At 46.3% G+C, this 22,225-nt stretch overlaps 1 protein-coding gene and 1 non-coding gene across 2 annotated transcripts in view; one reads left to right on the forward strand and one right to left on the reverse strand.

Moving 5' to 3' along the window:
- LOC124717051 (mitogen-activated protein kinase kinase kinase 10-like) overlaps positions 1-22,225 on the forward strand; it is a 721,769-nt gene that overhangs the window by 239,700 nt on the left and 459,844 nt on the right. The gene's annotated exons all lie outside the window — the stretch shown is intronic.
- On the reverse strand, positions 21,531-21,602 carry Trnat-agu. The gene has a single exon. It is a non-coding gene; the product is annotated as a tRNA-Thr (tRNA).

A 22,225-nucleotide genomic window follows, 5' to 3' on the forward strand; every position in this document is an offset into this window, starting at 1 on the left:
CTGCCACCTACTGCCAGGTACTCCATACCAGCGAGCTCAGTAGTCATTACACAACGTGAGAGAGCCGAATGGGGCGCTGCGCGGACCTCAAGGACTTCGAACGTGGTCGTGGGATTGGGTGTCCCATGTCTCATACGTCTGTACGCGAGATTTCCACACTGCTAAACAAACCTAAGTCCACTGTTTCCGATGTGATAGCGAATTGGAAACGTGAAGGGACACGTACAACACAAAAGCATACAGACCGACCTCGTCTGTTGACGACAGTTGAAGAGGTTCACAACGTGTAACAGGCAGGCATCTATCCAGACCATCACACAGGAATTCCAAACTGCATCAGGATCCACTGTAAGTACTATGATAGTTAGGCGGGTGGTGAGAAAACTGGGATTTCTTGCAAGAGCGGCTGCTCATAAGCCACACATGACGCCGGTTAATGCCAAACGACGCTTCGCTTGGTGTAAGGAGCGTAAACATTGGACGATTGAACAGTGGGAAAACGTTGTGTGGTGTCACGAATCACGGTATATAACGTGGCGATCCGATGAGAGGGTGTGGGTATGGCGAATGCCTGGTGAACGTCATCTGCCAGCGAGTGTAGTGCCAACAGTAAATTCGGAGGCGATGTTGTTACAATCTGGTCGCGTTTTTGATTTACGGAGCTTGCACCCCGTGTTTCGCGTGGCACTATCACAGCCCAGGCCTGCGTTGATGTTTTAAGCACCTTCTAACTTCCCACCGTTGAAGAGCATTTCGGGGATGGTGACTGCATCTTTCAACACGATCGAGAACCTGTTCATAATGCACGGCATGTGGCGGAGTGGGTACACGACAGTAACATCCCTGTAATGGACTGGCCTGCATAGAACCTTGACCTGAATCCTACAGAACACCGATTTCGTGCCACGTCTCACCGACCGACATCGATACCTCTCCTCAGTACACCACTCCGTGAAGAATGGGCAGCCATTCCCCAAGAAACCTTACAGCACATGATTGAACGTATGCCTGCGAGAGTGGAAGTTGTAATCAAGGCAAAGGGTGGGCCAAAACCGTATTGAATTCCAGCATTCAATGTGTGTGAAATCTTATGGGACTTAACTGCTAAGGTCATCAGCCCCTAAGCTTACACACTAATTAACCTAAATTATACAAAGGACAAATACATACACACGCATGCCCGAGGGAGGACTCGAACCTCCGCCGGGACCAGCCGCACAGTTCATGACTGCAGCGCCCCAGACCGCTCGGCTAATCTCGCGCGGCAATTCCAGCATTACCGATGGAGGGCGCCACGAACTTGTAACTCATTCTGCGCCAGGTATCCGGATACTTCTGATCACATAGTGTAAGTGCATACTGACATGCGGTAGCGTTAGTGATTCATTCGTCACAGTGATCGGCGCGCAGGTGGCGCGCTTGTCTGTGCACTCACCCTGTTTTGATCCTGCAAACAGTAACTGTGCTGCGTTCAGAGGTGAAGAGAGTTTTCAGGAGTCGTTCTACAGTACAACCGTGCTACATCGTCGAGTGCGTACTGTTCTTGAACAGTTTCAGCCATTTGAACGGGCTCACATTGTGGGCCTGTGGGAAGCTGGAGGGACGTACCGATGGACTGCTGCACATGTTACGATACATCGGTGACGTTTCGCTGTTTCCAATATTCCCTGCGTGTAGACCAGGCTGTGGACGTCAGCGTAATACAGACGCACGTCATGATCGACGCGCTGCAGTGGCCGACCGAGTAACACCTGCTGTGTAGTCAGGGGCCATTGGGAGCCGTCTGTTTGTGTGCGTGTGATCAGGGTATTAGCGACACAAACACACCACCAAGTGTGGCTGCAGTGCTGCTGTGAGAGACTGGTGCTCAGTATGAGATTACGTTCAGGTCCGTGATTAGCGTTGCTGCCTCTGGACCACAGGGTCGCGGGTTCGATTCCCGGCCGGGTTGAGGATTTTCTCCGCTAGGGGCGCGGGTGTTTGTGTTGTCTTCATCGTCATTCGGGAAAGTGGCGACTGTGTAAAGATTGGGAAATTGATAACTACGCAGCTGAGCGCCGCACAAATGGCTCTGAGCACTACGCGACTTAACTTCTGAGGTCATCAGTCGCCTAGAATTTAGAACTACTTAAACCTAACTAACCTAAGGACATTACACACATCCATGACCGAGGCAGGATTCGAACCTGCGACCGTAGCGGTCGCTCGGCTGCAGACTGTAGCGCCTAGAACCGCACGGCCACGAGCGCCGCACAAACCAAATATCATCATGTTAAGTGTGTATGAGAATGATGGACGTAGACATGTACGGCGTAGCTCTGGTGAGCGCCCTCGCCCGGTGTGCAGTCTTCACGATGGGGCATCAGCTACAACTCGCAGTCGCATTTGGTGTTTCTGCAGAGAAAATAACCAGTGCCCATCGGCAGTCCGCTCAAGCACTTGTTTATAGTGTCAAACACCATGATTGACGTGTTTCAGAAGTAACGCTTCCATCATCAGAATAATTAGAAGTAAAAGAACCTGTTAAAACTCGCTAAAATGGAACATGTACCAGGCAATTGATAATAAAATGTCGTCAAAATATAAAAAAGTCTAAAATGGTGTCGCCTATGGTGTTCAACATCTAACCACATGGCTCTCTCTTCTATCGTCGTAAACCGCACCGTGCGTCTTCGTTGATACCACACACAACGTAGCCAAACACGACCTGATATATTTTTTAACATTGACATTCACAACCACGACCTCTCATCCAGTATGGATAAAATCAAAGTGTAATGGTTTTTCAGCAGCACTAATCACGCCGACGTACATCTGCTGCGGGCGCAACGTGCTTATCTTTGTGTAGGGTAAGGTACTGGGGCCAAGATTACGCAAAATGCGAAGTGGCTCATTCAAGGCAACTCGCACTGCATCCCTTAGTAGCGCCTAGTCTCTGGCCACAGCACATACCTTTACATTGTGGTGTGGGTGTATCGTACTTTTCAACTACTTAATCTCTACTACCATATCACTTCGACGTTTCAGTCATTAGTACTGATCAGTTATAAGAATATAGGGCAAACATACTCTCTTTCACTGTTGCTTTCTGTCTTCGTGTAACGACTGACCACTCAGATGGCGAATCTTTGCTAAGCCCGCATCTCGTGGTCGTGCGGTAGCGTTCTCGCTTCCCGCGCCCGGGTTCCCGGGTTCGATTCCCGGCGGGGTCAGGGATTTTCTCTGCCTCGTGATGGCTGGGTGTTGTGTGCTGTCCTTAGGTTAGTTAGGTTTAAGTAGTTCTAAGTTCTAGGGGACTGATGACCATCGCTGTTAAGTCCCATAGTGCTCAGAGCCATCAATCTTTGCTAATACGGCGTACGCTCATTGACCGCTAATAATGTGTGTATTGTCAATATGCGGAGAGAAATCGAATCGGCTCATCGATGGAGCCGTCCCATTGATAGCAACCTTCCTAAACAACTACTGTCCGGCCTATCAACATCGTCATATCCGTAGGCAATTGAACATTTATGTGAGATGGTGATGTGGGAAGTTACTCGTTCTCCAGGGCCTGTGACAAGCATTGTTGAATTGAAGCAAGAAGCGCAAGATGTTTAGGATAGTCTATTGCGGGATGCCATTCGGCAGCTTTATGATAGTTTGCATACGAGAATATACTATTGCGTAGCCGCAAGAAAAATGGTTCAAATGGCTCTGAGCACTATGGGACTTAACATCTACGGTCATCAGTCCCCCTAGAACTTAGAACTACTTAAACCTAACTAACCTAAGGACATCACACAACACCCAGTCATCACGAGGCAGAAAAAATCCCTGACCCCGCCGGGAATCGAACCCGGGAACCCGGGCGTGGGAAGCGAGAACACTACCGCACGACCACGAGCTGCGGACAGCCGCAAGAAGGGCGAACCCTGTGAATTGATATGATCTTTGGACACCTGTCACTGCGACGTGTGTGTTTCATTTGGTCTTCTACCAATGATTAGCTACATGTCACTGTTACTTGTGCCCGCGGCTCGTGGTCTTGCGGTAGCGTTCTCGTTTCCCGCGCACTGGGTCCCGGGTTCGATTCCCGGCGGGTCAGGTATTTTCTCTGCCTCGAGATAACTGGGTGTTGTGTGTCTTTCATCATGATTTCATCCTCATTCAGTCGCAAGTCGCGTTAAAGAACTTGTGGAGCGGCGGCCGAACCGCCCCGCGAGGGGTCTCCCGGCCACCAATGCCGTACGCTCATCATTACCGTTACTTGTCAATAAAACGACCACGCCAATGTGAGTACTGCATTATTTTTCCGGCATTGTAATTTACGTAAAAATGGTAAATTACACGGGAAGTGTGTGATCTGTCCTCCCAAAAACAATGGGGATGAGGCACTAGCGTGGAAAACTGCTCGTTTTACGACGAGAAAGAGGTTCGAATGATTACTATCTCGAGGACAGAGAGAGGAACTTTGGTAATCCGAAGAAACAAAATTCCGATGTACTAGAACCAAAATCAGACATATCTGAATGCCGTAACTTTCTGGTATATTTCCTTCTGCTTAAAATAATGACACTGTCTCAAAAACCAACCTCTTCTGCTGACGTGATAGTGCTACACGGCTATTGAAACTCCAGAGTGCAGTTTAAGTGGTCAGAGCGAAGTTCAACAGAACGATATTCACAGAAAAAGTTTTTGGAGAGGGGTGAGGATATGTTGTTGTTGTTGTGGTCTTCAGTCCTGAGACTGGTTTGATGCAGCTCTCCATGCTACTCTATCCTGTGCAAGCTTTTTCATCTCCCAGTACCTACTGCAACCTACATCCTTCTGAATCTGCTTAGTGTATTCATCTCTTGGTCTCCCTCTACGATTTTTACCCTCCACGCTGCCCTCCAGTACTAAATTGGTGATCCCTTGATGCCTCAGAACATGTCCTACCAACCGATCCCTTCTTCTGATCAAGTTGTGCCACAAACTTCTCTTCTCCCCAATCCTATTCAATACTTCCTCATTAGTTATGTGATCTACCCATCTAATCTTCAGCATTCTTCTGTAGCACCACATTTCGAAAGCTTCTATTCTCTTCTTGTCCAAACTATTTATCGTCCATGTTTCACTTCCATACATGGCTACACTCCATACGAATACTTTCAGAAATGACTTCCTGACACTTAAATCAATACTGGATGTTAACAAATTTCTCTTCTTCAGAAACGCTTTCCTTGCCATTGCCAGCCTACATTTTATATCCTCTCTACTTCGACCATCATCAGTTATTTTGCTCCCCAAATAGCAAAACTCCTTTACTACTTTAAGTGCCGCATTTCCTAATCTAATTCCCTCAGCATCACCCGACTTAATTAGACTACATTCCATTATCCTTGTTTTGCTTTTGTTGATGTTCATCTTATATCCTCCTTTCAAGACACTGTCCATTCCATTCAACTGCTCTTCCAAGTCCTTTGCTGTCTCTGACAGAATTACAATGTCATCGGCGAACCTCAAAGTTTTTATTTCTTCTCCATGAATTTTAATACCTACTCCGAATTTTTCTTTTGTTTCCTTTACTGCTTGCTCAATATACAGATTGAACAACATCGGGGAGAGGCTACAACCCTGTCTTACTCCCTTCCCAACCACTGCTTCCCTTTCATGTCCGTCGACTCTTATAACTGCCATCTGGTTTCTGTACAAATTGTAAATAGCTTTTCGCTCCCTGTATTTTACCCCTGCCACCTTTAGAATTTGAAAGAGAGTATTCCAGTCAACATTGTCAAAAGCTTTCTCTAAGTCTACAATTGGTAGAAACGTAGGTTTGCCTTTCCTTAATCTTTCTTCTAAGATAAGTCGTAAGGTCAGTATTGCCTCACGTGTTCCAGTGTTTCTACGGAATCCAAACTGATCTTCCCCGAGGTTGGCTTCTACTAGTTTTTCCATTCGTCTGTAAAGAATTCGTGTTAGTATTTTGCAGCTGTGACTTATTAAGCTGATAGTTCGGTAATTTTCACATCTGTCAACACCTGCTTTCTTTGGGATTGGAATTATTATATTCTTCTTGAAGTCTGAGGGTATTTCGCCTGTTTCATACATCTTGCTCACCAGATGGTAGAGTTTTGTCAGGACTGGCTCTCCCACGGCCGTCAGTAGTTCCAATGGAATATTGTCTACTCCGGGGGCCTTGTTTCGACTCAGGTCTTTCAGTGCTCTGTCAAACTCTTCACGCAGTATCATATCTCCCATTTCATCTTCATCTACATCCTCTTCCATTTCCATAATATTGTCCTCAAGTACATCGCCCTTGTATAGACCCTCTATATACTCCTTCCACCTTTCTGCTTTCCCTTCTTTGCTTAGAACTGGGTTTCCATCTGAGCTCTTGATATTCATACAAGTCGTTCTCTTATCTCCAAAGGTCTCTTTAATTTTCCTGTAGGCGGTATCTATCTTACCCCTAGTGAGATAGGCCTCTACATCCTTACATTTGTCCTCTAGCCATCCCTGCTTAGCCATTTTGCACTTCCTGACGATCTCATTTTTGAGACGTTTGTATTCCTTTTTGCCTGTTTCACTTACTGCATTTTTATATTTTCTCCTTTCATCAATTAAATTCAATATTTCTTCTGTTACCCAAGGATTTCTACTAGCCCTCGTCTTTTTACCTACTTGATCCTCTGCTGCCTTCACTACTTCATCCCTCAAAGCTACCCATTCTTCTTCTACTGTATTTATTTCCCCCATTCCTGTCAATTGCTCCCTTATGCTCTCCCTGAATCTCTGTACAACCTCTGGTTCTTTTAGTTTATCCAGGTCCCATCTCCTTAAATTCCCACCTTTTTGCAGTTTCTTCAGTTTCAATCTACAGGTCATAACCAATAGATTGTGGTCAGAGTCCACATCTGCCCCTGGAAATGTCTTAGAGGATATAACACCCCGATTCCCTCCTCTGAACTCGATGTCAGCGAGTCCTTACAATGGGCATTATCTGCTGCCTGCCGGATGTCCAGTCCGAATAACTCGATCGTCCATCAGCGGGCACGGGTATTTAGTTTTAGCCGTCTAGCGGCGCGTTGCGGTACTGCGGGGCGACGGTTCCAATATCAGGGTGTATACGACCCGTGAATTTTTTCATCCGGGAGAAACCCGGGAATTGTTTAGAATTCCGGGAATTTTTCATTGTTGTAGTTTTCAGTTAAATTTTTGTGATTTTGGCTGGTAAGAGCCGATACTCTAACAAAGGATATTACTGTATCCCGCTACTGCAGAATAATTCTGTAGCAACAAAACATGAACGAGAGAAAAAAAGAAAAAGGAAATGAAATTTAAGTTGCAAAGAAAATGCTCCATATACAACAACAAAACACAGTGCTCAGACGAGCGTCTGCCAACAGCAAAGTGTGTCAAAGGCTTTAGAAAGACTATGCAATACTTTATAACAACAAATTGCCTCCGATGAGCGTGACGTGACAACTGTTTTAAATTTGATTCGTTTGAGCAGTTACGGGCGGGCTCTTGGGCACGCGCAGTTACTTCTGGTTACAGAAGTGTGGCTAGGTGCCACTATGTAATACAGGGTGATTCAAAAAGAATACCACAACTGTAAAAATGTGTATTTAATGAAAGAAACATAATATAACCTTCTGTTATACATCATTACAAAGAGTATTTAAAAAGGTTTTTTTTTTCACTCAAAAACAAGTTCAGAGATGTTCAATATGGCCCCCTCCAGACACACGAGCAATATCAACCCGATACTCCAACTCGTTCCACACTCTCTGTAGCATATCAGGCGTAACAGTTTGGATAGCTGCTGTTATTTCTCGTTTCAAATCATCAATGGTGGCTGGGAGAGGTGGCCGAAACACCATATCCTTAACATACCCCCATAAGAAAAAATCGCAGGGGGTAAGATCAGGGCTTCTTGGAGGCCAGTGATGAAGTGCTCTGTCACGGGCTGCCTGGCGGCCGATCCATCGCCTCGGGTAGTTGACGTTCAGGTAGTTACGGACAGATAAGTGCCAATGTGGTGGCGCTCCATCCTGCTGAAATATGAATTGTTGTGCTTCTTGTTCGAGCTGAGGGAACAGCCAATTCTCTAACATCTCCAGATACTGTAGTCCAGTTACAGTAGCACCTTCGAAGAAAAAGGGACCAAAAACTTTATTGGCTGAAATGGCGAACAAATGTACAACTAAGTGAAACTTTATAGCTCCCTTAATTCGCCGACAGATAGTGCTTAGCTCTGCCTTTTGTCGTTGCAGAGTTTTAAATTCCTAAAGTTGTGGTATTCTTTTTGAATCACCCTGTATTGCCCCGATTCGGAAATACCGTAGATCTGGAGCTGATGCACAGAGCGCCCGCATCTCGTGGTCGTGCGGTAGCGTTCTCGCTTCCCACACCCGGGTTCCCGGGTTCGATTCCCGGCGGGGTCAGGGATTTTCTCTGCCTCGTGATGGCTGGGTGTTGTGTGATGTCGTTAGGTTAGTTAGGTTTAAGTAGTTCTAAGTTCTAGGGGACTGATGACCATAGATGTTAAGTCCCATAGTGCTCAGAGCCATTTGAACCATTTTGATGCACAGAGCAGCCTGAGTTGTGGTGGAGAGGTGGGTCGTCTCCACGTGACCTGTGTTTACGTTCAGTCATTTTGTTGTTTCCTCTTCGTTTATTGCTCTCGCGTTAAATGAAAACAAAACGGATTTTTGTGGCCGGGAGCTAGCAAATGAATTTAAATACGTTCACATGATTACGGAAGGCTAAAATATGTTATTAGTTTCATATTTTATTTCCACCTGACAGGCAAGCATTAATCGCCTTTTTGTCGGTTTGCTAAAGAGATTTGGTTTTTATTAAATCTTTTCCGCTGAGGCAGTAAATTTATTTGAAACAAAGTGTTTAATTTCAAACTGTTCGCTGCATTTCAAGTGCACGAATGACATTGTGCCATAATAAATGAGCAAATATGAGATAATACAGTACTGGTACTCGAAGAAAATTTGCATCCGAATCTGGACATATTAATGTGCGCTTTTAGCCGAATTATGGATTTTAGTATGGTTCACGAAATTCCAATGCTTCTGAAGTATCCTCTGATGTCTTGTTTCTTTTGTGCCTTAATGTAAGAGCTTTTAATGTTTTACACGTACAAACATACGGGTTTCCTGTGTCATCGTAGCTGCAGAAGCGCGGCGACGCCTGTTATCTGGCGCTCTCTAGCAACTGCTGAAACGAACCTCTTTCTAACAGGTCGCGGGAAAATCTTGCGATTGGTGGTTTGAAAAGCGTTACATTCAAAGTAAATTTCCGTTTACGCAAGATGAATCTCAGTGCAAGGATGTACGATGAATTTCTTAAATCACAAAGTGTTTGACTCTCATTTAACTATAAATCAACGCTTTGAGGACGACCATTTAGAAGAATTTCGAGCCCAGAAGATGAGTCATTTACATCGTTATAAAAAATTTACTGGCACATTTGTGTGATTTATCTTAAAGTGCAACATGCGCAAAAAACAAATCATCATTATATGTGGAAGCTTAGCTTCTCTTCCAGCTTATTAATCTTCTTATGTGAATGCTATATATATTAATTTAAACCATTAACTTTCCTTATTTGTGTGTTCGCGCTACTTAAAGTGATCTTGCTATTGGCTGACTGCATCACGTGTCTTGTGCTGTCATCAGCTGGCAAGATCACGTGACATGACCTATAACTGGCTTACAAAAGCGCATTGCAATCTGTATTTCAATGCTTCGGAAAGTGACATGCGGTGTTTGTCGGAATTCAGATTTATACCTTCGTAATACGAAAATATGCAGCGTACATGTTGCTGCACATCAAAGGTCTTTCAAAATGTGTTTTCCCCCTGAGATTCGTTTTCTAAAGTGCCAGGAAATCCTACGTCGGTGTGTAAAACCAGAAACATAAAATGATTGATGAGTTATACAGTGCCGAGGAAGAGTATACTTTCACTTAACACAGAATAAGTGTATTTTCACCTGGGAGGTAGTGTATTTTAACCGGGAAATCCGGGAATTTTTTTTCTTGTCCATACATACACCCTGAATATGTACCAAAACTGCGGACGTGTACTTGCAAACAAAACAGTTGGTTAACTAACTTTATTTCATCGAGATGACTGCGCTCGTAAGGGAGCACGGCTGCATAATGCGGACGGCACGCTGGGGCAGAGATGAATGGGGAGTGAAGCGTGTTGGAGTGTTCGGCGTCAGCATGGAGTTGTCATGCCGGCATACGTGCCACAGCGCCGGTGGGGGCGGCATTATTTATAGCAGGGGGGGGGGGGGAGGTGCTGCTGCGCCGCGTCACTGCGGGGGCGCGCAGGGGATCGAAATAGCGACCCCGTGACCCCTCGGCCGCATCCAGTATTCAGCGAGTCGTAACCCTGCCCTGCCGCGGCGTGGGGAAGCAGCGGCGCGGCGAGCAGTCGTCAGCAGAAGACGCTGCAGGTGTGGTCAACTACGTCGTTTTACTGTACTACCTGGTAGTAATTACAACATGGTACAGAAAATTATGACCCGCAGGAGACATCAAGCTGGTACTTGAAACACCGTCTGCAGCCTCGATAATGACCTCAATTCAGCGAGGGAGACACTCCACAAGTTTCTTCAGGCATGTCATATCCAACATAGCCACCCGTTGATGATTATATGTCGCAGAACTACCACACTGCGCACGCTTTCGTTGCTGCGTTTCACCTGCCTTTCCAAGTGGTCCCAGACATTTGCTGTGGGATTATGATCGGCTGATTTATCGGGACAGTCGAAATGTTATACGATGCTTGAGACCTCATCAAACGAGGAACGTTTTTGTCGATCCCTGTGAAGACGGCTCTTGTTGTCTCGGAAGAGGAAGTGTCCACACCTTAAGGATCAGGAATATGTAGGAGAAAGGATAACATTTGGTTAAAAATTCTGTGGCATACAGCAAACCAGCGCTTAACAGTATTGGTTAAAATCAGTCTTGTTTGCAATTTTAGTTTTTTTTATTTTTCAACGACGCGTGTCTACCTGAGCCCCCCTCTTACTCCGTTACTCGCTCCTGTGAACAGGAACGCGGTATGCAGATCTTGGTGCCTCTCGCGTCCGTCTAGAAAATATAACCTGAAGATGCCTAAATAAGGCGAAACGCGTCGTTGAAAAGTAAAAAACTTCAATTGCAACCAAGGCTGTTTTTAATCAATAACATTTGGTTACCGAGAATGTTGAAACGAACATCGTGGTTCGTGTCGACGGGGATCTGAATGAAAAGTAAGAACTCGTGGTACGAAAAATATCCCCAGTACATCTCAGAACCACCTGTGGCCTTAACTACAGTCTCGCCTCATTGCGCCATCCAACATGAGAATGCGCAATGGACACGAGTGTTATAGTGTATACTTGTATATAATCAAAGCTTTAACCTCTATGTGTTGTGAAAGCCCCCCACAAAAGCAGCGGCTCTAAACCACCTGCTGCTCTGCTGTTCCCGCTACGACAGACCAAACTTTAGAAGACGAATCTGGCCAGACAGCCAAAACTGTATTTCCACATCCTAACATCCTTTCAAAAGAGGCCGACAGTCATCTCAGAATGCCAATATGTGAGGACACCGAGCTATAGCAGGTGTACGGAGCTAATGTGTTGCTCGATTAGTTACTTAATTACGATGATCAACCTCGTAAATGTTGCAAAATGGTGGCAGTTGTTGAGGTATTTGTTAGAAGAAACTTCATATGTTTCTGTTGTTTGTCTTGGTAATATGTAATTAAATAGTAGTGAGATGTGTCGAAAATCCACTAGTAACATTAAAAACATATGTAATTCTAATACACTGAATAGCAATGTAACTGATTAAATAGCTGGGCAGCTAGAGCCCAAGTAAATAAAAATGAAAAATTCTTTCTGCAATGGCGGCAAATCGGAAGCATCGAGAACTGGTGGAGGGGTAGCAGTACCTCTTAACATACGAGCCACAGTTTGCTAACTGTAGTGCCTGTTTATAGTCAAACGATACTCCGCTACATTACAGGTATGCTTTTCACGCTTCTGACAAACTCGGTGCAGTTTCTGCCCGTGGCCCACACTTATTAACTCCCTCGACATGGCGTCCAGCTGAGTTGTGTGCAGCGGCGCAGGCTGCGCCTCTCACACCACTGGCACGTTGTTCCTTGGTGAGTCCATATCGAAGGCTTTTATAGCCAATATGGCATTCAGAACATAGGGGTCTACAGCGCAGCTCGTATTCACGATGCAGACAGCTGACCGAGCGCAGTAGCGCGTTTGTTAGCGCACCGGACTCGCATTCGCCCGCTTCCGGCCATCCTGGTTTAGGTTTTCCGTAATTTCCATAAACCGCTCAAGGCAGCTCCTGGGATGGTTCCTTTGGAAGGGCGTTGCTACTTTCCTTCCCATCCTCCGTCTTTAATGATCTCGTTGTCGACGGGACATTGAACACCAATCTCGTCCTCCGCAAACCGCTGTAGGAAGACACTGACCAGGGAAAGTAATTTTAATTGACCGGGGCGTATTTAGTTTCTCTGTACCTCGAATTCCGTTTGGTTTACGATGAACATCATGCATTATCACTTTTGAAGCCGTTTCGTCCGCATGGTCGTTGTCGGTGACGTTTATCCCTCCTTGGCGACAAAGAAACATGGAATATGAAATTTCGGTGACTCGCGGTTTGCAATACCTGCAACACTATTATGCACTCGGTTTTTACCTTTCGCAGATATAACAACTATGGCATCCTTCGCTCTGGGCACAACTTCACGGATTAATATACCTCCTGCCAAGAGGGCCACGCTCGGAATTGCTCGGTGCAGAAACATAACTTCGGACCACAGTCTTCCACTCCGCCTTGGTGCGAGATTTACTGATTCTCTGTTTCGTTCATTTTGTCTGCCGTTTCGGTAGCTCGCTTACAATTGATGCGTGTTACAATGATACGTGTTACAAACGGGACACAATGGAAAGGACCAGGCCCCTTTGCTTTTTTCTTTTATCACTCGTCTATTACATCAGAGAAATACACGTTTTAAGACAAAATTTAAGTACATGAAATATTGCTCCCAGTAAAGGTTAACGTAAGCAGTGACAAAACTTAGTTGTCTTAAGGGTTTCTGCTGCCAACAAGTTTTAAGGAGGCAATGTAAGGTTTATATCAATTTAGCTCAAACACGTAGCTAGTGATTGAATCACGACACAGACACTTTAACAATTTCGGCAACAAATAAATAGCGTGAATTTGTACTCGCAGTAACCAACTAATCAACAGCCTTGCCATTGAATAAGTAGTAGGCCACTTGGAACGAATTAGCTACACGCCGCAACGAGGGGAGTTAATACCAACAGTCTTTAAATGTCTTGCTCCCCATTAAATAAACGAACTTACAATGATTTAATGAATAACAAATCAAACACACTACGCTCCTTTCCAAACTCTTGAGTGGAAGCCAAGCCAAAATGAAGATTCCATTAACTGACTAGCACTGAAGTCAGATTAAAGCTGATCTCTGTGTTCCCAGACACACATGGGGCAAGCTTACACAAAACAAGATTTTGAAGGGAGCACATCAGTAAAACCGGTAGTGGAGCTAACTCGTGCCACTGAAAATTAAGGTACTAGACCGGGGCACAAGCTGCTATACATTGAGGTTGCCTTAGTGCTATACTGCGCTCCAAAATAATAATTCAAATGGCCAATTCAAAATTAAGTACACATAAACCAGGATTAATTAACGAGGAGTGACACCAGGTCGCTCGAAGGGATGACAACACTTAATTGAAAAGACAAATGCCGGAAGCGGCAGTAACATCAAACACCTTCTCCGAGTTTTAACCAAGGGTCACTTCCCGCTATACAAGTAAACATTTAACCAAGCACAAGGAAGGAACCCCAAAGAGAAAATTCAAATAAAACCCCCAAAAAGATTATAAAGGACAGGGGACCGCAACTATTTAAATTTAAAAGAATTAGCTCTCACCAAAGGCAGTTTAAACACGAAGGCCACACTTAAGAGACCACCAAAATTGGTTACAAAAGGTCTTATACATTTACTTCTTTTCTTTAAAGAAACACAAGGCTGCTTAACTTCTGCTGGCTTCTGCTGGACGTCCGGTTTGGCTCGTGTAGGATACACCAGGCAGCAACCCAAGCTAGGCGGTCGCAAGGCACGGCGAGCAAAATCAGGAGAGCAGACAGGCAGGCAGCCAACACATATCCTCCATGCTGAACCGGCAGACCGCGTACAACCAACTCCACATATACGTGGTTGCTTCCCACCTCGTACATCGCGGCGTCTCAGCAGGTAGCCCGAGCAAACGACGACTGCTACTCGCCCCGCAAATGCGAAAAAGAACAAGGCAACCAAAGATAAGAATGGATCGATAATGGACATCCAAGAGACTGGCGCGCCAGTAACGAGCGCCACGGCTCAACAGTCACGTGAACACTGCCTGGTTAGGGACACCGATATGTACGCCGATTACAATCTTGTCCAACTATCCGAGTTGCCCCCGTCTTCTTTACTAACTATGTTTACATTTGGTGTTAGACTAATGAAATTGTTGGCTTCCTCTTCACTTGATACGGCTGTCTTAACACGGTCCACTGTGCGTACATTCGGTTCGGACTTGTCTTTAACCACCACTTGTTTTTCGTTTCTTGTCAGTCTTCAACGCCATTTTTAACAGAGTATGGGGGTACCGGGACAAAATTAGACCCTGCAGTGAAACATAATGAGTGAATGAGGTGGCGCAGTGGTCAGCACACTGGACTCTCATTCGGGAGGGCGGTAGTTCAGATCCGCGTCGCCCATCCAGAACCACAGTTTCCCTAAATCAGTTACGCACAGCCGATTACCTTAGCTAACCCGATCTTCTTCTCTGCCGCTAATCACCTCGTCGTAGACGGGATATTAAACCATAATTTTCTTCCATCATATTGTACACCACCGTGGGGAGAGAACTGAAGAAGGCTGTGAAGCTGAGATAAAGTAGTGAGCGAAAGAGAAAGAGCCGTTTCGAACTAGCACGATTGGCAGGTGGCCTAACCCAAAGGAGAGAGAACTGGGGAGGCTACACGAACATCCTGGCCAATGCGAAGCACTCCGTACACTGCTGACAGTTGAAGTTGCAGCAGACATTACGTCTGTGTGAAATGTACTGGAGGCTTCACAACTGTAGAATTCGGGTAGGAATAACAACCTCTACATTCTGTATACACTGCGATGACAAAAGTCATGGCATAGGGATATACATTTATACAGATGGCGGTAGTGTCGCGTACCCAAGGTGTAAAAGGGCAGTGCAGTGGCGGAGCTGCCATTCCTACTCAGGTGATTCACGTGAAGTGGTTACCGACGCAGTTATGGCCGCACGACGGGAATTAAGACTTTGATCGTGAAATGGTAGCTGGAAATAGAAGCATGGCACATAGCATTTCTGAAATCGTTACGGCAGTCAATATTCAGAGGTTCACAGCGTCAAGAATGTGCCATGAATAGCAAATTTACCTCTCACCACGCACAACGCAGTGGCCGACGGTCTTCACTTAACAACTGTTTGCATGGAGTTGTCAGTGCTGACAGACAAGCAACACTGCGAGAAATAACCGCAGAAATCAGTGTTGGATGTACGACGAACGTTGCGAGGTGTCGGGGCTAGCAGTGTATTTAACACTAAATTCTTCTAGAATCTCCATATAGAAATGATGCTCTAAGGCCCCACTTTTCCAACTCCGACTTTTGCTGTTGCACATGGATTAAGAAGAAACGCGAACTGACTCTAATCGACCCTGCAAGTGGAGTAGAAAAGAGTTTGGCACCTGCAATAATTTAATTTGATAGAAATTAATTAGATAAAGGAAAGTTTCAGTAACGTAGTGAGAAATGAAAGGGTTGCGCTACCGATCTACACAATGAAAGTTGTGTCCAAAATAACAATTTGATTTATTATGACTAAACTCAAAATAATAAACACAACACATGAAACATTTACAATACGTCAAATTGGATACTCAAATAAATGCTGTGAAGGCGAAGTTGTCCTTAAACTAGCTTGTAACGATTATGACCAAGTGGTATGTGGAGCCAATTCCTTGAAACTCAAATCTTAAGAGAAACACCCAGCCAGCCCAACATTAATTGGTGTTACACTAGTGAGAACTCAGACAATGAACACCCAAGACAGAACCACGTAAGAAAAGATGGGAGCAGGCGTGCTCTGCTGAGCTCTGATTATCACAGAGCAAAATTCCCTAATCTGCCGGTGCTGTGGACAAACATTACCAAGCTGCCTTCTTAACTGCGGGGACACGATCTGGAGTACCGGAAGCGATGGCTGGTTGCTTCGACGTCCAGTTGTGGTGATGATAATGTCACGAGTATAGCCCAAAATAAATTATCCTGGTCTGGTTGTTCCAGACTAAAGACTTCCTATCAATACAAATGAGCCTCTGAGGGAGACAAAGAATGCTCGCCACACAATCACTGACGGTACAGTGATTGATTTTAACAAGCGAAGTCACACAGTAACTCCGATACAGTCAACTTTAGCCAAAAGTGCTCAAGACGGACAACATAGGTCACTTGTACACAGAACGCTCAATTGCCAACTGTACTTGGAAAGTTACGTTGAAGTCGAAACTTCAGCAACTTCGTCAAACAGTTACAATTAAATGAAAGTATATTAGACAGCCAACGGAAGGCAGGCTGTCCAGAGCAGCGAGAGCTCAGTCGTGTAAGCTACTCCGACCGAAAGGCGAGAGCCGACTCTCTCGAGAGCACCTGTAAAAGCCGAACACAAAACATTCCCGCCCCCACGACAGTGGCTGTGGTTAAAACGTGCCAATCAGCAACTCTAAAACCGGCGGAAAATTCCACTCTATAGCCGACGCACTACTATTCCACCAATGGAGACACTTGGCGCCAATTTCTGCGCCGATTTTGCTACGTCACGGAGCTATCCCCTGAGCAAGCCAATCACAGTTATGATTTTGCAGAAAACGCGGGAATTTGCCCGCCAAGACTGCCTAGGAACACAAGTCATTCCCACGCCTCGCTGGTAGCCCGCCAGAAAATGTTTTCACTAAGTTTCTGCGAAGTAACGGAATCTCTAGCCCAGCCGCTCCGTCAGACACCTGTGGGCGTGTCGTCCCCGCTCTTATGACAATGTCGGCGTCTGGAAAGCATCCACTCGACTCCCTCACACCCGTCGGCTTAACCCTTTCAAGATCAGCAGAACCAGCCTGTCGCCGGACCTCCCGGGTGACCAGAGATGCTGCGTTATAAGTCCGCGTGTGAAGGAATAGCGACTTTTCACCACATGCAATTAGAGAGGAAAACCGAATTACTCAGGGTAAGATAGGAATATGAGAGGGGGCTCATGCCACCTCCCAAACTATCGGTTAGAGCAGTGCGGCGAAATCTGGCGAGTGCCTCTGCTAACAGCACGACATCGCCTGCGGCGCCTCTCCTGGGCTCGAGACCGTGACAGTTGGATCGTCGGTGACTGGAAAACCGCGGCATCGTGAGATGAGTTCCGATTTCAGTTGGTAAGAGCTGACAGTAGGGTTAGAGTGTGGCGCAGACCCCACGAAACGATAATTCGGGGTCTGTGTATGTCCACCTTTCTAGAGATGCTAGCGGGACTCGGCTGTTCGATAGAGAATGTCAAATTAAACACCTTTCAGTCTTATTTTATTAGACAACCACTTTCAGCGCTTTACTATGCCATCTAACAGTCGGCAGGTGACGGTTGAAGTGATCTACTACTACTACGTGATCAGGCCCAGTGGACCGCACGCATCTACAAGTTTCCTCCTCCACTGTATTCTGTCCATTGCTGCTATCCGCCATTCGTCCACATCTATTGACATTTGATTTAAATCTTCATGCAGACCATCCCTCCAACCCTTCTTGCACCTCCGTGGCGGTCTCTTTGCTGTAGGTGTGAAATCCAGGAGCTTCCGAGGCCATCTGTGATCCTCCATCCGGGCCACGTGGCCGGCCCGTTGCATTCGTTTGGCTTTGACAGCTCCTGCTATGTTGGGCTGCTGGTATAGTTCCTCAAGCTCTTGGTTGTATCTGATCCCCCATTCCTCTGTATTTGCATCCGGAACCGGACCGAAGGTCTCCCGAGGCACTTTTCTCTCAAAAACAAGGAGCTTATGGAAGTCCTGTTTCCGGATACTCCATGTCTCACAGCCATATAGAACAACAGGCTGGATCTGGGTTTTGTACAATCGAATCTTGAACTGTCTGGAGAGATACCTGGAGCGAAGCAGTTGTGCTAGGGTGTGGTAAGATCGGTTTCCTGCTTGTATTCTGGCATTGATCTCTGTTTCACATGACGAGTTCTCAGTGAAAAGTGCCCCTAGGTATTTGAATTCTTGCACTCTCTTGTAGGAATGCTCCCCAACCTGCAGTGATTGTAGATGATCACAGTATGACAATGACCACGCTTCATAACTAGGTACTCTGTCTTGGCTTCGTTTATGTTTAGCCCAAATTTCTGGCAGCCTCTTATAGTGCTTTGGTTGAAGTGATCACTGTAGCAAATATCTACTAATACCAGTATTGCTGGCCCTTGTTTTGATCACAACCTACGGAGATACTTCCTACACAACGGTCAGGGGCGTGAAGGTAGCGTAGTAAAGCGCTGAAAGGTTTTTAATTTGACGTCCTCATAGATCCAGATTGTCACCAGGGCGCTGTGCAAACTGGTGGTGGTCCCATAATGTTGTGGGCCTTGTTTGCTTGGAATGGACTGGATCCTCTGGATGTTCGGCTACTTCGAGACCATTTGCAGCCATTCGTGGACTTCATGTTCCAAAACAGCAATGAAATTTCTGTGGATGACAATGCGTCATGTCATTGGGCGACTATTGTTCGTGATTGGTTTGAAGAACATTCTGGACAGTTTGAACGAATGGTTTGGCCTCTCAGATCCCCGTACATAAATCCACTAGATCTTTCGTGGGACACACTCGAGAGGTCAGAATGCTGCACAGGCGAGGCTTTCGTAATTACGGACGGCTACAGAGGCAGCATCACTCATCACATCTGCAGGGGACTTGTTGAGTACATGTCATACCGAGTTGCTGCACTAGGCCGGGCGAAAGGAGGCCCAACATAATATTACGAGGTACGCCATGAGCTGTGTCACCTCAGTGTATAAGTGAGGAAAGCACAACCCGTTTCTAATTCAGGAATCACATTCCAGTATACAGAATAAGATTTTCACTCTGCAGCGGAGTGTGCGCTGATATGAAACTTCCTGGCAGATTAAAACTGTGTGGCGGACCGAGGCTCGAACTCGGGACCTCTGCATTTCGCGGGCAAGTACAGGAGAGCTTCTGTAAAGTTTGAAAGATAGGAGACGAGGTACTGGTAGAAGTAAAGGTGTGAGTAGATATGAAGACTGAAGATGTAGAAAGTTAATAACGTTTGTTTTGTGTAAACAGCGTTGTAAGAGTTTTTACGTCAAAAATTTGGAGGCATTACTTTCCAGGACGTCCTCGTAGTAAAAGCCAAGTGGGGGAGTAGTCTGTAGCTGCGCGCGGTTCTCTCTGCCTGACCGCGTAAAGTATGCGCACAAGAAGTAAACTTTCATTATTTGCTATTCTTCCTGGTGTTGCAATTTTAATGGCTGGCAGTGTACATTGGCGTGCGCCGCCAGTAACTGCCGCCATGAATATTAACGCTGCCGTTACGCAAGTCGTCTCGGCTGTTACATTGCTGCGGCATTGAATCCTCAATACGCACTGGTGCCGGTTGCATCACGGCTGACGCGCATGCCTAACAGCGGCGGATAGGTGCTTGGTGACGTCAGGGGACATTTTTACAGCGCCGCCGCGGGAGAAAGCAGGGTCGCGCGCGGCAGCGCGGAATCCTGGTCCCGTCCAGCGGTAAACAAGGCGCCGCGCCCCCTCACCAGCTGCCCCCTCTCCTCTCCGCTGTCAGGAACTGCCGGCGGAGCTCTACAGACTTGAGTTCCAGTTGACGCTGGAGACCGTCTCACGCGTAATAGCCCAAACAAGAAAGACACACACACGCACACACACACGCACACACACACGCACACACACACACACACACACACACACACACACACAGTGTGTGTACTGATGAGCGAGAACATTTTGACCATCTGCTTAGTAACGTGTTGGTTCGCCTACAGAACACAATACGAGGTTTGTCGGGAAAATACGTATAAATGTTGAATAATGTCTTTATGTTAAAAGTTGCAGTCACCGCCAGGTGGGACTACTACTGCTGTAATCAATCCCATCAACGCCCAGTTCGAGTCAGAGCACTCTGTTTGAAGGTGGGAGTGTGCGGCAGCTTGTTGACAGTTACCCTTTTTCACCTGCCGTCGGTTTGGAGCTCTCTCTGATTGAGGAACAGCGCGTCAACATAAAGTTTCTTGCAAAGCTAGGCAAGAATGGCCGTGAGATGTTTGAGTGTTTAAAACAGGTTTACGGAGACAATTCTCTGAAGGGACCAACCGTGAACAAGTGGTTAAAAAGGTTCCGGGATGGCCGAGAAGAAGTGAACGATGACCCTTGGCCAGGACGTCCGTCGACACCGAGTTCCGATGTAAATGTAGAACGAATTCGGGCTTGTGTTCTTAAAGACCGTAGATTGACAGTCAGAATGATTGCTGATGAGCTGTCAATCCCCAAAACAATCGTTCACGAAATCCTGACACAAAAACCTGAAATGAAGAAATTGTGTGCGAAAATCGTACCGAAGCTCTTGACGCCAGAACAGAAAGTAAAGAGGGTTGAGAGCTGTGAGGATTGGTTGGAAGCAGAGGAACGAGGGGACTTTCTCAACCGAGTCACCACTGGAGACGAGTCCTGGTTTTACGAATTCGATGTGGAGCACAAATCTCAAAGCAAGGAATGGAAACTAGCAGGAGAACCGAGAACAAAAAAGTCGCGAAAATCAAGGTCCAATCTGGAGACAATGTTGAATGTTTTCTTTGATTCTAGGGGCATTGTTCACAAGGAATTTGTCCCTCCCGGCCAGAGAGTGAACGGAAATTTTTACGTTGAAGTTCTAACACGTCTCGGAGCTTGTGTGGCGCGAATTCGACCGGAGTTGGCAAAAGGGGGCAGGTGGATCCTTCATCACGACATTGCGCCCGCTCACACGTCGCTCGTTGTGCGCGAGTTTTTGGCCCGAAGCTCAATCACCGTGACAGACCACGCGCCTTAGTCACCCGATTTAGCCCCGTGTGACTTCCTCATGTTCCGGAAATGCCAAATGTTGCTTCGGGGGCGGCACTTGGGAGATGTGGAAGCCATCAAGGCGGAAACGACACGGCAACTGAACAACATCACAACTGAAGACTTTGAGCAATGTTACCAACAGCGGAAACGGCGTTGGCAGAAGTGTATCGCGTCTCAGGGCGAGTACTTTGAAGGAGACCATATTGTAATACCTGAATAATAGTAAAAGAAAGTTATTATTCAACTTTTATACGTATTTTCCCGACAAAGCCTCGTACAGCAGCATTCAGACTACAGCGATGAATGGCAATTTGCACCAAGGTCGGGATTCGAACCCGGGTCTCCAGCTCACTAGGCAGATGCGCTAACCACTACGCCACCCTGGCACAGTGGCTTTGCACAACTGAACGACTACCCCAGGACGGCTCCTTCCTCTCCCCGAATTCCGATTCAGGCCTCAGCCCACTCGGTGTTTCTCCTAAAGTCGAAAAGCATTGCAGAGGCTGTCCAGCTGTACTGGAACAGCATCTGAGCATCGAACGGAACGGGGCATCCTGCCTGAAACGCGAGCGTAGGTGCTTTAATTAAATGAAACTAGATGGTCCCAGAGAGCTGTTCAAGTCCCAGACATCTGTGATGTGTATATATGCAGACTGGAGCAGCGAGTGAAAATTTGTACCGAGGACAGGATTCGAACCTGTGTCTCCTGTTCACTTGGCAGATGCGCTAGCCGTTACGCCACCTTGCCACAGCTCCACGGACAACCCTCTCCCGCCTTCCTACTCAGCTCATATTGCCATACACGCCCCATACCTCTTAGTGTTCCTGCTAAGCTCGAACAGCCTTGGGACAAATTTTCATTCATCGCTTCAGTCTGCTTATGCAGGGTGTTACAAAAAGGTATGGCCAAACTTTCAGGAAACATTCCTCACACACAAATAAAGAAAAGACGTTATGTGAACATGTGTCTGGAAACGCTTAATTTCCATGTTAGAGCTCATTCTAGTTT

The sequence above is a fragment of the Schistocerca piceifrons genome, chromosome 9 (genome assembly GCF_021461385.2).
Source record: "Schistocerca piceifrons isolate TAMUIC-IGC-003096 chromosome 9, iqSchPice1.1, whole genome shotgun sequence".
NCBI classification, from domain to species: Eukaryota; Metazoa; Arthropoda; class Insecta; order Orthoptera; family Acrididae; genus Schistocerca; species Schistocerca piceifrons.